Genomic DNA, 14333 nt, shown 5'->3' with positions numbered 1-14333 from the left:
GGTGCCATTGCCCTTCGGCTATGTGATTTATTTTTCTCCACAGGGCCAGATCACTGCATCATTTTCACCTTTCTTCTTGGGAAAGACTTTGCTATTGCCACTTATGTGAAGAACACCTACCTCATAAGTTACACAATGATAATGCTTATGGGTGCGTCTTACCTTGCCTAAGGTTATAAGGGATAGACACAGGTTTGGGGGGCAGTGAGTAAACAGTGGGTCATTATCTCCTCCTCTTATGCTCTAGCCCACCACCTTGGACTCTTTTCTGCAATGCCTGGGGTCTTTGATAGAGTAGTTTGTAAGATCTTTATGTGTCTTCAGCCCTCTCCAGATCACTCCTAGAGCACAAGGCTCACAACCAGACCACACCCACTGAGACCTAGCTCCTTCTTTCCTTTCTCAGTCAGCCTCTTTCCTGGCCTGTTCTAAGAAGGGATCAGCTTGGCATCATTTCCCATGGGGTCACTGAGAAGTATTTAGAGACAATGTGCTGTGTCATTATATCAGGGCCTGGTTTGACATCCAGATTGTGGAGGACAGAGTTGTACTCAACATCTATTGAGCATAAGTTGTTCCCATATACCCAGACAGACCTGAGGTACTGAAATCCACATTTATCATACTATCAAAAGAAAAGTGAGATGAAGGAAGGTTCCATGTATGGTTTTAGCTAATGCTAAGTAGAAAAATATTTCATTGTTCTCTCCTTTCTTAAAATGTTAGAAGCTTGAACAAAGCTTAGGAAATCTCAGTGGTTAAAGGTTCCTGCTCTGCAAGCATGAAGGCCTGAATCCATGTCATAAGAGCTAACAAAAAGAGGTAGACATGGCTGAGCATGCCTGTAACTACATTATTGTAGAACAGACAGTAGGTCCTCAGAGTTGGCTTCCCAGAAAATCTAGTCACAATGATGAAGTTCCAGTTCAATAGGACAATATATCTCAAGGACACAAGTTGAAAGCTGTGGAGGAAGATGATGCACATCCTTCTCTGGACACCGTGGTTACAAACACACACACACACACACACACACACACCAGGTGGGAGCAAATCATAACTGTGTATTTCCTGAAGACAGATTTTCAGTGACATCCTGGGCAATGCAGGTGTCTTGATTAAGTATTCCATGCTATGTCTATTCTCACAGGGGAGATCTGGACATTGTCATGCACATGGAAAGTATATGGGTTCAAGTTAGCAGTGTTAGCTGGAAACCTGACCTACACCTGCCACCATTACCAGGCACTTAGAGCCCCAATTCTGGTTAGCACATTTCTAGCCTCTGGTGTATTCTCCAGGAGCTCTGCACTCATGATCCTCCTGAACTTCAGGTTACACTGTGCTTCCTCCCACTCTCTAGGTCAGCCTGACCACCCACAGTCTTCAGCCAGTATTTTCTGCACATAAGACATTCCAACAATGACCTAGGAATCTCTCAGCCTAGACATGGAGACTCTAGACAGAAACACCTCCTGCTGTCCTTTTGCACTGCTCCTACCTGGTCCCCCTCCTGCTCAGGAATCTTCAGCTAGAGATGCTCTTTCTATGGCTTGAAATCTCTCAGGCCCCCTCCCCCCAAATACCTGAAAGATATGTGGGTTAACTGTCTATAGCAAGAGTCTTCTCCACCCCCTTGTTCCTTATCTGTGTAGCCCACAGGTCGCAACATGGCTCCAGGTCGAAGAATTCTATTTGAATTTAAAGATGTTGTGGAAAACCTAGGGCTGAACCGAACAGACACCATCCACCCTAGATGTGATGGTAATGAGACTGACATTTTGCTTATCTATTTCTCTCACATTCATGATTTTACTTGAAGACAAGGATCATCAAATACCCATCTGAGACAGGTATTTATGTTTTTAAATAGATTCCTGTGAGTCTTGCAAATAAACTTAATTCATGGAGAAGTATCAGAGACTGCACAGGACCTTGGATCTGGGACTACTGCACTCACCCATTCATCTTGTAGATACAATGTCAGGTGTTGAGGGAAGACAGACCCCACATGCCTGAGCTTTCAGTAAAGATGGTAGATATTCCCTTCTATATGTGTCATATGTGATCAAATAGCACCATATTTTCTTTTACTCTGGTGTGAAAGGGCACACAGAACTGACTTTGATCATCGGCATTCATGGGTCCCGATATAAGTGACATGTAATGGCATACAGGGTCAAAGGTCTCAGCTTTGGCAGGGAGAAAACTTATGGAGAGGTACAGAATAGGAACATGCATTATTGCTAGTGAGGGGAGGAAAGGTTTATCAGAGTCACAGGCAAGCAGATGTCAGTCAGCAAGTGAGGCTCAGTGCAAGAAACTGGGGCCTCAGTACTTACCCCCTGTTCTAGCGCCTAATGTTGGAATGTTGCCTTGTTGTGAGGGCCATGAAGGAGGTAGGGTGTGCTCTGTAAATGGGGGAATGCAGGTCTTGCAGGCAAAGGTTTTACTATTTATATCAATTAGGTAATCCAGGGCTGAAGTCACCAAAAGCAGACAGGTCCAGACACAGGAACTCTAGATATAGAAAGTCAAATATAAGTATCTTCCTCCCCAAGTCCAGATAAAAAGGAAGGGAAAATTTACCCCATATCTCCACTTTAGTTCCAACAATCTTATTATGCACACCATATTCCTTTTCTTGTAGAAATATATTTTTATGCAAAAATCAGAAATCCTCTTTCTGTTGTCTTCACAAGTCCAGGCAAGTAGGAGGCTTTAATGACTCAGCTAAGCCTGGGGTCAACCTCTACGTGAGGTTCCTGAAGACCAGGCTACTATGATCATGAAATGTGTGCATGAAAAATCAGCCCATTTGAACCCTGGCCCTTGTGTATACCAGCCACATATATTGTCAGCCATAGTGGATTTGAGCCCCGAGGAGGGAATGGAAGAGAGGACCTCAGAAAACACATAATGGCTCAGGATGAACATGTTCATGGACAAGGATATAGCATTGATTCTCTTCATGGAAGTCACAGATAGGGTAACTATTGTACTTTCTAGCTGTCCCACACAGAGCTTCTTTGAGAGGAAAAGACAGGGTGCACCTGAACCCTGGCATTGTGTGAATTCACGAACATCTTCTCAAACTGTACTATCATATACAAAAGGATAAAGTACAGTTCCACTGAAAAACAACTAGATAAAGCAAAAGTAATTTGATTATGTACTTATCAAGAATGAAGTGTTGCTTATAGAGGCATGACTGACATGTAAGTAACCACATCCCTGAAAAGACTCACCCAGGCATGGATGACAAATTCTCCACAGCTGTATACATGGAGTTTTCCTCAGTTAAACTTTTGTATATTCTAAAATGAGAGCATGTGTAGTTTGTACAGAGTTACATGCATCATGAAAGAGGTCCATTAGGGAGTGGATGAAACCTCATCTGAAGGTGTAAGGACCCACCCCAAACTTAGTTAAGGGATTATCTTCAGACCTAATCTCAATGGTGTTTTGATAATCACAGCTGCTTATAGAAGATGCTGTGGGTGTTAAGCTTGGTGGACAGAGTCCTACAATGGGCCAGATCAGGAGTTTGTACAGTCCTCTACAGTGCTTGAGTGTGTTGGGTATCATCATTGTTGTGGATCCCTGGTGTGAGGAAAACACCCAAAATTGTAATCCTTTGAGGAGGTTCATTCACTCTGGTGATCCCATCCCTAAGGAAACACAAATCCCCTCTTTACCATCCCTCCAGTGTGACTCCTGATTTCCTTTAGTCATTTGAATGATAAGTGGGAAGAATTACTGGTGTCTTTGATATCTGTTCACACTTGACCTTCTGTGAATCCTGGCTGTCACTGCTCAATCAACAGAGTACAGGTCATAGGTTTTAGACAGTTGGCAGGGAGGACTCCTTTCAGAGTACCCCCTGAAAAAGGAGAGTTGGGAAGACAATTGATACCTTTTATGCTAGCCTCAAAGCAGAAACAGGTTCATATAAATGGATGAGATATCACAGGGAAGCCAGTGTCATTCATTCAGAGAATGTGGCAATTTGGCAGAACTTACATGGATTACAGTGGGTTGTAAGAGGGATGTTATTTTGTGGTCATCCCCACAGAGACTTCAAGAAATGAGAGCCAGAGTTCTTCTTGTCTAGTGATCCTAATGTAGAAATCAACTCAGAAGCCTGACCAAAGGAACCCTTGCTCATTTATTTATTTATTTATTCATTCATTCATTTATTTATTTATTTATTTATTTATTTATTTATTTTATATAACCAAGTCCATTTAAATTAAAACAAACATTTATAGACAATATTTGGGAATTTGGGCCTCGTTCTTTCCAAACTACTTCCTGCTGGTAAGGGGCGCTGTCATGGGGGATTCGAAGAAGATTCAGATATCCTGGCTGTAGTCTGTAAGGCTGCTTTGTCCAGCTGTTTTGAATGTAGGATCACATGGTACTCTGTTTCAGGGGGTCTGGCTTGATCAAACCACATTAGTCTGGAAGGAATCCACATCTTTTCATTTTCTGTGGAAACAAAAATAGAAATCCTTTTCCCCAGTAACTAGTCATTGAACTTAAATTTTGGAGTCAAAGCATTTTTTTAATTTAATTTATTATTTTACATGTCGATCCCAGTTCCCTCTCCCTCCCTCCCTCCCTCCCTTTCTCTCTCCCTCCTTCCCTCCCTTTTACCCTCTCTGCCCTCTCACATGCACTCTAACCACCCTCCCCTCCCATCCCCCCACCCCAATTCCATATGTAGGAGAATGCCATCCAGTTGGGGTCGTGTAGATCTGACAGGTCATGTGAAGTAGGGACTAGAGCTTCCCTCCTGTCTCTAGATTAAGGCAGTTATCCCTCCATGGGGGATGTGTACACAAAGTCCTTTTTGTGCACCAGGGATACATCCTGGCTCCACTGTCTGGGGTCCCTTAGACTGCTCAGTCCTTCTGGCTGAGACCCATATTCAGGGGGCCTGAGTCAGTCCCATGCTGGCTTCCCAGCTATCAGTCTGGTGGTCTGTTAGCTCCTCCTTCTTCAGGAAAGCTGTCTCTATGTGTTTCTGCTGCCTGGTCTTGCCCTCTCCATCTGCATCTGGGTTCTAGTTCGACTCAGTGTTTATGTATGGATGTTTGCTCCTGTTTCCAACAGGCATTAGTTGAGGACACCATGGATAAGTTAGTTGTTGATCTCACTATCGGGGAAGGGCCTTTATGGTAGTCTTTCCACGGAAACTCAAATTGTTATTTGGTAGCAGTCTTGTAGTTCTCTAGACCTTTCTTTGTGTTCAATTTTATCCTCAAACCAATATTGATTCCTTCTTTTATGTTCTCTCTCTCTCTCTCTCTCTCTCTCTCTCTCTCTCTCTCTCTCTCTCTCTCTCTCTTTCCTGTCTTCTATTCCTAACCAGGCTCAATCTTCCTGGTCGCACATATTTTCCTTTCCTCCCCCTCATTTTCTCCTACTTCTCTCTCCATTCGCTGCCCCCCCCACTTCCCCTGAGCTCTGGGGGACTTGTCCCTTCCCGGTTCTGTGAGGGACCTTATATGAATCTCTTAGAATACACCTTGTATCCTAGTTCCTCTGATGGTGTGAATTATAAGCTGGTGATCCTTTGATCTAGGTCTAAAACCCATATATGAGTGAGTACATACTGTGTTCCTCTTTTTGTGCCTGGGTTACCTCATTCAGGATTGTTTCTTCAAGTGCCACCCACTTGCCTGCGAATTTCAAGATACCATTATTTTTTTCTGCAGAGTAGTATTCCATTGTATAGATGTGCCACATCTTCATTAACCATTCTTCAGTTGAGGGGCATCTAGGTTGCTTTCAGGTTCTTGCTATTACAAATAGTGCTGCTATGAACATAGTTGAACAGATTTTTTTGTTGCATGGATGTGAATCCTTTGGGTATATGCCTAAGAGGGGGATTGCTGGGTCCTGTGGTAAACTAATTCCCATTTTCCTGAGGAACCGCCATACTGATCTCCAAAATGGCTGTATGAGTTTGCACTCCCACCAGCAGTGGAGGAGAGTTCCCCTTTCTCCACATCCTCTCCAACATGAGTCATCATTGCTGTTTCTAATTTTAACCATTCTGGCAGGAGTAAGATGGTATCTCAAAGTTGTTTTGATTTGCATTTCCCTGATAGCTAATGATGTGGAGCTTTTTCTTAAGTGTCTTTCAGCCTTTTTGATTTCCTCTATTGAGAATTCTTTCTTCAGCTCTGTACCCCATTTTTAAATAGGGTTATTTGGTGTTTTGTTGACTAGTTTCTTGAGTTCTTTGTATATTTTGGAGATCAGCCCTTTGTCGGATGTGGGATTGGTGAAAATCTTTTCCCAGTCTGTGGGCTACCCTTTGGTCTTGTCCACTGTGTCCTTTGCCTTACAGAAGCTTCTAAGATTGAAGAGGTCCCATTTATTAATTGTTTCTCTCAGTGTGTGTGCCCCTGGAGTTATGTTCAGGAAGCGGTCTCCTATACCAATTTGTTCAAGGGTACCTCCTACTTTCTCTTCTAAGAAGTTCAATGTGGCTGGATTGATGTTGAGGTCTTTGATCCATTTGGACTTGAGTTTTGTGCATGGCGACAGACATGGGTCTATCTGCAGTCTTCTACACACCCTCATCCAATTGTGCCAGCACCATTTGTTTAAGATGCTGTCCTCGCCCCATTGTATAATTTTAGCTGTTTTGTCGAAAATCAGGTGTTCATATGTGTGTGTGTGTTAATATCAGGATTTTTCAATTCGATTCCATTGTTCTACCTGTCTATTTTTGTGCCAATACCAGGCTGTTTTCAGAACTATAGCTCTGTAGTAGAGCTTAAAGTCAGGAATGGTGATGCCTCCTAAAGTTCTTTTATTGTATAGGGTTGTTTTGGCTATCCTGGGTCTTTTGTTTTTCCATATAAAGTTGATTATTATCCTTTCAAGGTCAGTAAAGAATTGTGGTGGGATTTTAATGGGGATTGCATTGAATCTGTAGATTGCTTTTGGCAAGATTGCAATTTTTTACTATGTTTATACTAACTATCCAAGAGCATAGGAGATCTTTCCATTTTCTGGTATCTTCTTTAATTTCTTTCTTTAGAGCCACAAAGTTCTTATTATATAAGTCTTTTACTTGTTTGGTCAGCATTACACCAAGATACTTTATGTTGCTTGTTGCTAGTGTAAAGGGTGATGTTTCTCTGATTTCTTTCTCTGTCTCTTTGTCGTCTGAAAAAAGTAGGGCTACTGATTTTTTTTTAGTTTATCTTGTATCCTGCTCGTTTGATGAAGGTGTTTATCAGCTGTAGGAGTTCCCTGGTAGAGTTTATTGTGTCGCTTATGTAAACTATCATATCATCTGCAAATAGAAACAGTTTGACTTCTTCCTTTCCAATTTGGATACCCTTGATCTCCTTTTGTTGTCTTATAGCATTAGCTAGAACTTCTAGTATGATATTGAAAAGATATGGAGAGAGAGGGCAGCCTTGTCATGTTCCTGATTTTAGAGGAATTGGCTTATGCTTCTCTCTATTCAGTTTGATGTTGGCTGTTGGTTTGCTGTATATTGCTCTTATTATGTTTAGGTATGCTCCTGTTATCCCTGACCTCTCCAAGACCTTTATCATGAAAGGGTGTTGAATTTTGTCTAAGGCTTTTTCAGCAACTAGGGAAATAATCATATGGTTTTTCTTTTTCTGTTTGTTTATATGGTGGATCACGTTGATAGATTTTCGTATGTTAAACCATCCCTGCATTCCAGGGATGAAGCCTACTTGGTCATGGTGGATGATTTCTCTGATGTATTCTTGAATTCGGTTTGTCAGTGTTTTATTGAGTATTTTTGCATCGATGTTCATCAGGGATATTGGTCTGTAATTCTCTTTCTTAGTTGTGTCATTGTGAGGCTTGGGTACCAAGGTTATTGTGGCCTCATAAAAAGAGTTTGGCAATGAACCTTCTGTTTCTATCTTGTGGAACAGTTTGAGGAGTATTGGTATTAGTTCTTCCTTGAATGTCTGGTAGAATTCTGCATTGACTCCATCTGGCCCTGGACTTTTTTTGGTTGGAAGGCTTTCGATGACTGCTTCTATTTCATTGAGGGTTATAGGTCTATTTAAGTTGTTTGTCTGTTCTTGATTTAATTTTGGTAAGTGATAGCTATCCAGAAATTTGTCCATTTCCTTTGAATTTTCAATTTTTGTGGAATACAGATTTTCAAAGTATGACTGGAAAATTGTCTGGATTTCCTCTGTGTCCATTGTTATGTTCCCCTTTTCGTTTCTGATTTTGTTAATTTGCATGTTCTCTCTCTGCTTTTTCATTAATTTGGATAAAGGTTTGTCTATCTTGTTGATTTTCTCAAAAAAAAAAAAAAAAAAAAAAAAAAACCAACTCTTCATTGCATTGATTTTTTTGTATTGTTTTCCTGGTTTCTATTTTGTTGATTTCAGCCCTCAAGTTGATTATTTCCTGGCGTCTACTCCTACGGGGTGAGTTCACTTCTCTCTGTTCTAAGGCTTTCAGTTGTGCCGTTAATTCTCTTATGTGACTATCCTCTGTTTTCTTCATATGGGCACTTAGTGCAATGAACTTCCCTCGTAGCACTGCTTTTAAGGTGTCCCATATGTTCGGGTATGTTGTGTCCTCATTCTTGTTGAATATTAGAAAGTCCTTAATTTCTTTATTTCTTCTTTGACCCAGGAGTGGTGCAATTGCACATTGTTCAGTTTCCATGAGTTTGTAGGTTTTCTGCTATTTGTGTTGTTGAATTCCAATTTTAAAGCATGGTGGTCCGATAAGATACAGGGAACTATTCCTATTCTCTTGTATCTGTTGAGGTTTGTTATGTCTCCTAGTATGTGGTCGATTTTAGAGAAGGTTCCATGTGGAGCAGAGAAGAAGGTATATTCTTTTGTCTTTGGATGGAATGGTCTATAGATGTCTGTTAACCCCATTTGTGACATAACTTCTGTTAGTTCTTTTGTTTCTTTGTTGAGTTTCTGATTTGTGGTCCTGTCTAGTGTTGAGAGTGATGTATTGAAGTCTCCTACTATAAGTGTGTGAGGTTTTATATGAGCTTTGAGTTTTAGTAGTGTTTCTTTTACGAATGTGGGTGACTTTGTATTAGGGGCATAGATGTTCAGAACTGAGACTTTGTGTTGATGGATTTCTCCTGCGATGAATACGAAATGACCATCTTCATCTCTTTTGATTATTTTTGGTTTGAAGTCTAACTTGTTAGATATTAGGATAGCTATGCCTGCTTGCTTCTTTCCATTTGATTGGAAAATCTTTTCCCAACCCTTTACCCTGAGGTAATGTCTATCTTTGAAACTTAGAATGTTTCTTGTGTGCAGCAGAAGGATGGATTCTGTCTTCGTATCCATTCTGTTATCCTGTGTCTTTTTATAGGTGAGGTAAGACCATTAATGTTGAGGGTGAGTAAGGACCATTGATTGTTGATGCTTGTTTGTTTTAGGTTTGTTGTTGGCAGTGGTATTGTGAATATATTTGTCCTGCTTTACCCTTGGTTTCTGGTGTAGTTGGATTATCTGTTGCCTACATTTTTGTGGGTGTAGTTACCTTCCTTGGGTTGGAGTTTTTCTTTCAGTAATTTCTGTAGGACTGGATTTGTAGATACGTATTGTGAAAATCTAGCTTTGTCATTAAATATCTTGTTTTCTCCATCTATAGTGATTGTGAGTTTTGCTGGATATAGTAGCCTGGGCTGGCCTCCGTGTTCTCATAATACTTTTAGAACATCTATCCAGGACTGCCTGGCCTTGAGGGTTTCCATGGAGAAGTCAGGTGCAATTTTGATAGGTCTGTCTTTATATGTTACCTGTCCTTTTTCCTTCACTGCTCTTAATATCCTTTCTTTATTCTGTATGCTAGGTGTTTTGATTATTATATGTCGAGGGGTCTCTTTTCTTTGGTCCAGCCTATTTGGGGTTCAGTATGCTTCTTGTACTTTCATGGGTATGTCCTTCTTCAGATTTGGAAAGTTTTCCTCAATAATTTTGGCTCTAGCCAATGGCTGGCAGAAGAAGACATTGGCTGAGCTGAAACTTGGGGAGGTTTTGCAGGATAGTCAGATCTCACTGGAAACTGGAACTCTCCAGCTGAGGCCTCTTTCTTTAGCAGAGGCCCAGATTTGTGGGTGAAGGAACTTGCCAGCAGGAACTCAGAGTGGACCTGCAGAGATAGGCAGATCTCTGGGAGGGGCCCGGGACTCCAGCAGAGGACTGGAGGTGGAGTCAGAGACCAAGCAGGTGGAAATTATGGGTGGTCCTGTGTGGATAGGCAGGTCTCCTTTGTTCAGAGTTGCTCCGAGAAGTCTCTGAAGTAGGGTGGACTGTTGGCTCCACCCTCTGTCCCAGTGCGCAACCAGAGCAGCAGGACTGTGGGCAGGGTAGGGTACAGGGTAGGGAGGGGCAGGCTCACGGTGGGGATAGGTGGGGGTGTATCAGAGCTCCAAGGGTGCTCTCAATGGGGACAAGACGCAGGAGCAGCAGGATCAGGGGCCAACCCAGAGAGTTCGGGTGTGGGGGAGAGGTTGTAGGGGAAAGGCAGCCCTGGTTGGGACCAGACTCACCTCTGGACAATAGCTGGTGGAAGAGGACAAAGGCTGAGCTGAAACTTGGGAAGGTTTTGCAGGATAGTCGGATCTCACTGGAAACTGGAACTCTCCAGCTGAGGCCTCTTTCTTTAGCAGAAGCCTGGATTTGGGGGCCAAGGATCTTGCCAGCAGAAACTCAGAGTGGACCAGCAGAGATAGGCCAAGGAACTCTTGCTTCTTGGGATATGGTATAGCCTAGCTGTGTCTTATGGACATTAGATAATGTAGCTTGTTTCTTGGACTTCATGGTAACTGACCAATTAAGGATGCTTCAGGCACAGTGGCTCTTATTCTAGGTTATTAGAGTTGTGTGTGGCTCCAGAGTGAGAGAGTAGTATTGGGACTGTGTAGAGTTTACCTACATCATTCTAGTATTAATAAAAACTTGGCAGTCAGGGATTGAGATGAAAACCTGATAAACTCAAGGAACAACAGACAGGCAATTTGCTGACCCTACTCCTCATGACTTTTGCATCCAAATTCCCCAGATCTCACTCATCAGCCCCTCCTTCTTTCTTCCTGGTCCACTCTCTCCAGCTTCCTCAGTCTTCCAATAACTCTATGGCTTATGTTGATCAGCTAGTAACTAACTCCATCCTAAATTAAAGGTTGCTTTATTACCCAGCAGGGAGGCAGGGCAAACAATCATGCAACAGAGCAGCACTCTAGATGCTCAGAAGTGTGGCAGAATTATCCTTGTTCAGGCAAGCCTGAATGCTTGGCCAGTCATCCCAAGTACTTTATTTTGCAAGCTGTGGCCCAGACCCACCATGCCTCCAGACATAACAGGTGGCTTGCTGTGCTAGCATTTTTTCTCATCTAGCACCAAGTCCAGATATCCTATGTAGATTGTTCTGCTGATGTTAACTGAGGTCATTATTTGGCCTTCTCACACTTATCCTGTTCAATCCCATAGTGGGGTCCCTGGAGATGTCCAGTGGCAAGTCTCATTCTCACTCATATCGTTCTCATTCAGGGCAAGGCTCAGTGTATTACAGAAAACAGTAGAAATTGATTTTGTCCATTTTCAATCCATCCATAGTATAACAGGGTAATAACTCCCTGAATTATGATTTTTTTACTTTTTTTGGCCAACATTGCTTTATTCATTAACCAATAAGAGATATATTTACAGAATCTCCCATCATCTCCTCTTTTTGTCTAAATAAAAAGGGCTTTAACTGTAACATAGTAAAATATATAACAAAACAGTAATTAGGCAAGAACTATACTTACAATATTTAGTCCAATAACATTTAGCAAGGTTTAAAGAAAATATTTTATCTATCTTATCTTTGCAAGTCTAAAGTCTTATATGTAACCTATCTTTTATCATAACTAAAGAAAACTATAACTATGACTATCTATCTGTGTTCAACTCCATCAAAGACCACAGAAGGATAATATATAAACTCTAGAATTGACAGAGACATTTCGCTACCTGGACAGTCACCCAAAGTTTCTCTGTAATGTTGGAGCACCTATCTTCAGCCCATAGGTCACAGTGTGTCTGACAGACTTCTCAACGAAGCAGGAAATTTTAAACTGTATTGGCAGTTTGTCAGTCATTTTTCTGTGTCCTGAAGACTGTCTGGCAGACTCTTCCATGAAGCAATAACCCTTCAGCACTGTCCATCTTGTTTTACAAGTTCAGCAGTCACTTCCTTATGGGTCCTGCATGTCCAGTTTATACAGTAACAGTCAAATAGTCCAGTCAAGAGTGGTTTCTTGCCATATTGAAACAAACTCCATAACACGTTTCTTTGATGACTATCTTCCTCTCAGACATAATTGGTTTTTCCAGGAGCAGTTGTGTCTCATAGTCATGAAAAACTCTAAACCATTTTAAATGTCATATTCTGTAGGCCTTTGAAAGGTTTGAAGAATACTTATCCATTTGAAATATCTCTATATATCTAGAAAACCTAACTAACCTAACTATAAGTTTTAACTATTATAGGTAATTATCTATACTTTGTAGTAAATTATACATTACATTTTTTGACAGGTGCAGTGAACTTTATTGATGGTACTCAAGAGAGCAGGGCTCCCTAAAACCCTTAATTCTGGGGGTCTGGGATGGAAACTGTGAGGGAGATCAGTGTCAGGGGGTTGTTGGACAGGAACTGCTCAGCAGCCAGGGCCTCTCTCTTGCTCATGTCCTTGCTGGGGGTGGATGGTCCAGGATGGGCTCTTACTCCTTGGAGGCCATGTAGGCCTTGAGGTCCACCACCCTGTTGCTGTAGCCGAATTCATTGTCATACCAGGAAATGAGCTTTACGAAGTTGTAGTGATGTTAGCCCCAGCATCAAAGGTAGAAGAGTTGGAGTCACTGTTGAAGTCGCCGGAGACAACCTGGTCCTTGGTGTAGCCCAGGATGCCCTTCAGTGGGCCCTCAGATACCTACTACACCACCTTCTTGATGTCTTCATACATGGCAGTTTTCTCCAGGGGGTATGTCAGATCCACGAAGGACACACTGGGGGATAGGAACACTGAAGGGCATGCCAGTGAGCTTCCCATTCAGTTCCAGGATGATCTTGCCCACAGCCTTGGCAGCACCAGTGGATGCAGGGATGATGTTCTGGGCAGCCACATGCCCATCATGCCACAGCTTCCGGGAGGGGCCATCCACAGTCTTCTGGGTTTCAGTGATGGCATGGACTGTGGTCATGAGTCCTTTCACAATGCCAAAGTTGTCATGGATGACCTTGGCCAGGGGGGCTAAGCAGTTGGTAGTGCAGGAAGCGTTGCTAACAATCTTGAGGAAGTTGTCATATTTCTCATGGTTCACACCCATCACAAACATGGGGATATCAGCAGAAGGGGTGGAGATGATGACCCTCTTGGCCCCACCTTTCAAGTGGGCCCCAGCCTTCTCCATGGTGGTAAAAACGCCACATGCTCGGCACCAGCATCATCCCATTTAATGTTGGTGGGATCTCGCTCCTGGAAGATGGTGATAGCCATCCCATTGATGACAAGTGTCCCATTCTCAGCCTTGACTGTGCCCTTGAACTTGCCATGGGTAGAGTCATACTGGAACATATAGACCATGTAGTTGAGGTCAATGAAGGGGTCATTGATGGCAACAATGTCCACTTTGACAGAATTGATGGCAGCCCTGGTAACCAGGCATCCAATACGGCCAAATCCGTTCACTCCAACCTTCACCATTGTGTCTCAGAAACGAGGCTGGCACTGCACGAAAAGATGCAGCTGCCTCTAGAACAGGGAGGAGCAGAGAGCCTATACATTACATTTTTAAATGAGCTATATAAACACAACATTTAAACAAGAAGAGAAATATACATATCACAAAATTGACCTTAAATTTGTATCAATAAATGAAAATCCATTCCAATACAAAGTATTCATTTCTATACCATAATCCCCATTTTACCTTTAAAAAGAAATTTGTTGTGATCATTGACCATTTATAACCAATCCCATTTAAATGAAAACAAGCATTTATAAACAATATTTGGGAATGTGGGCATCATTTTCTCCAAACTTCCTGCTTCCTTCTGGTTGGGAACACTGTAATGCCATGGGATGCTAAGAAGACACAGAAATCCTGGCTGTAGTGGTCTGCAAGGCTGCTTGTCCACCTGGGACACTGCTTCAGGAGGTCTTGCTTCACCAACCCATAGTAGTCTGGAAGGAATCCACAGCTTTTCATTTTCTGTGGAAACACAAATAAAATTTGTTTTTCCAAAGTAACATATCCTTATATTTAAATTTTGAAGTCAAG

The 14333-nt window shown here is 42.1% G+C and overlaps 1 pseudogene; it reads right to left on the bottom strand.

Annotated features, from left to right (window-relative positions):
- Positions 1-12608: 12608 nt before the first annotated feature.
- Positions 12609-13809, bottom strand: LOC127222641 (glyceraldehyde-3-phosphate dehydrogenase-like; annotated as a pseudogene).
- Positions 13810-14333: the final 524 nt, after the last annotated feature.

This window comes from Phodopus roborovskii, unplaced genomic scaffold, assembly GCF_943737965.1.
Source record: "Phodopus roborovskii unplaced genomic scaffold, PHOROB, whole genome shotgun sequence".
Lineage (NCBI taxonomy): Eukaryota > Metazoa > Chordata > Mammalia > Rodentia > Cricetidae > Phodopus > Phodopus roborovskii.
This window is presented reverse-complemented; position numbering and strand designations above follow the sequence as displayed.